The following is a 2,593-nucleotide window of genomic DNA, read 5'->3' as shown; positions in this document are numbered from 1 at the left end:
CCAGCACATTTCTTGCTGGACTTGGTAATGCAAAGAACACAGTAAACAGCTTCATTTTTTCTCAAAAATAAATAATTGACTATTAAAAACCTATCAGTCTTGACGAAGAAAGTCAGTAAGCACCAGTGGCCTAATGGATAAGACACTGGCCTCCTAAAACAGAGATTGTGGGTTCAAGTCCTATCTGGGGTGGAACTCATTAAAGCAGCTGTGTCATCACTAGAGTTGATATTTTATCCTTGCTTCAACTGTACAACAGTCTTGTAGTGTTTAGATTGCAAAAACATGACCACAGAAGCTAAAAATGACATTTATTATAACATTGTTGTGGTTTTTTTTTTACTTTTCTATCACTGTGGAAAGCTTATTCAAGTGCCATCTGGCATGCACGATCCTTTGTTGCTCATCATTCATCACCAAAAATGATTTTCTTTTTAAATTCTTATGACTGTACTGATTGTATTGAATAAAATCCACATCTAGCATAACTGTTTTATGCTGCAAAGTGCTCCAGTGGTGCAATTGGTCAGAGCGTGGTACTTATAAGACAGTATCTGTTGAGCAATATAAAGGTTGTGAATTCAAGCCTCACCTCGAGCAGTTTTGTTTACAGTTTTTTTCCTTTTTCTTATGTCATTAGTCATTGATTATAATCTTCTACCTTAATATTTAATATGATATTACAAAGGATGGAAGAAAGAAAGAAAGAAAGAAAGAAAGAAAGAAAGAAAGAAAGAAAGAAAGAAAGAAAGAAAGAAAGACAGAAAAAACACAAACATGATTGTGAATTTAAGTTGTCAGCACACATCTGCTTTGGTTCAAATGCACTGCATATCTTCCTTCAGTCAGCCAACAAAACAACAATGGAAAAGATTAACATACTGTAGGTAAAGCAGTTGCATCAAATTGATTTTTTGCAATAGAGCATGATAATCCATACTGGCAGCTCTGGATAGTACTAGCACATTTCATGCTGAACTTGGTAATGCAAAGAACACAGTAAACAGCTTCACTTTTTCTCAAAAATAAATAATTGACTATTAAAAACCTATCAGTTTTGAATGAGAAAGTCAGTAAGCCCCAGTGGCCCTTTGGATAAGGCACTGGCCTACTAAACCAGGGATTGTGGGTTCAAGTCCCATCTGGGGTGGAACTCATTAAAGCAGCTGTGTCGTCACTAGAGTTAATATTTTATCCTTGCTTCAACTGTACAACAGTCTTGTAGTGTTTAGATTGCAAAAACATGACCACAGAAGCTAAAAATGACATTTATTATAACATTGTTGTGGGGTTTTTGTTTACTTTTCTATCACTGTGGAAAGCTTATTCAAGTGCCATCTGGCATGCATGATCCTTTGTTGCTCATCATTCATCACCAAAAATGATTTTCTTTTTAAATTCTTATGACTGTACTGATTGTATTGAATAAAATCCACATCTAGCATAACTGTTTTATGCTGCAAAGTGCTCCAGTGGTGCAATTGGTCAGAGCATGGTACTTATAAGACAGTATCTGTTGAGCAATATCAAGGTTGTGAATTCAAGCCTCACCTGGAGCAGTTTTGTTTACAGTTTTTTTCCTTTTTCTTATGTCATTAGTCATTAATTATAATCTTCTGCCTTAATATTTAATATGATATTACAAAGGATGGAAGAAAGAAAGAAAGAAAGAAAGAAAGAAAGAAAGAAAGAAAGAAAGAAAGAAAGAAAGAAAGAAAGAAAGAAAGAAAAAAAAAACACAAACATGATTGTGAATTTAAGTTGTCAGCACATATCTGCTTTGGTTCAAATGCACTGCATATCTTTCTTCAGTCAGCCAACAAAACAATAATGGAAAAGATTAACATACTGTAGGTAAAGCAGTTGCATCAAATTGATTTTTTGCAATAGAGCATGATAATCCATACTGGCAGCTCAGGATAGTACCAGCACATTTCATGCTGGACTTGGTAATGCAAAGAACACAGTAAACAGCTTCACTTTTTCTCAAAAATAAATAATTGACTATTAAAAACCTATCAGTCTTGAATGAGAAAGTCAGTAAGCCCCAGTAGCCTAATGGATAAGGTGCTGGCCTCCTAAGCCGGGGATTGTGGGTTCAAGTCCCATCTGGGGTGGAACTCATTAAAGCAGCTGTGTTGTTTTTAGAGTTGATATTTTATCCTTGCTTCAACTGTACAACAGTCTTGTAGTGTTTAGATTGCAAAAACATGACCACAGAAGCTAAAAATGACATTTATTATAACATTGTTGTGGGTTTTTTTGTTACTTTTCTATCACTGTGGAAAGCTTATTCAAGTGCCATCTGGCATGCATGATCCTTTGTTGCTCATCATTCATCACCAAAAATGATTTTCTTTTTAAATTCTTATGACTGTACTGATTGTATTGAATAAAATCCACATCTAGCATAACTGTTTTATGCTGCAAAGTGCTCCAGTGGTGCAATTGGTCAGAGCGTGGTACTTATAAGACAGTATCTGTTGAGCAATATCAAGGTTGTGAATTCAAGCCTCACCTGGAGCATTTTTGTTTACAGTTTTTTTCCTTTTTCTTATGTCATTAGTCATTGATTATAATCTTCTACCTTAAT

At 34.9% G+C, this 2,593-nt stretch overlaps 1 non-coding gene across 1 annotated transcript; it reads left to right on the top strand.

The window, feature by feature from the left end:
- Positions 1-2,044: 2,044 nt before the first annotated feature.
- TRNAR-CCU (transfer RNA arginine (anticodon CCU)) lies at positions 2,045-2,117 on the top strand. The gene has a single exon. It is a non-coding gene; the product is annotated as a tRNA-Arg (tRNA).
- The last annotated feature ends 476 nt before the right edge of the window (positions 2,118-2,593 follow it).

Source organism: Pseudophryne corroboree, unplaced genomic scaffold, assembly GCF_028390025.1.
Source record: "Pseudophryne corroboree isolate aPseCor3 unplaced genomic scaffold, aPseCor3.hap2 scaffold_129, whole genome shotgun sequence".
Taxonomy (NCBI): Eukaryota; Metazoa; Chordata; class Amphibia; order Anura; family Myobatrachidae; genus Pseudophryne; species Pseudophryne corroboree.
This window is presented reverse-complemented; position numbering and strand designations above follow the sequence as displayed.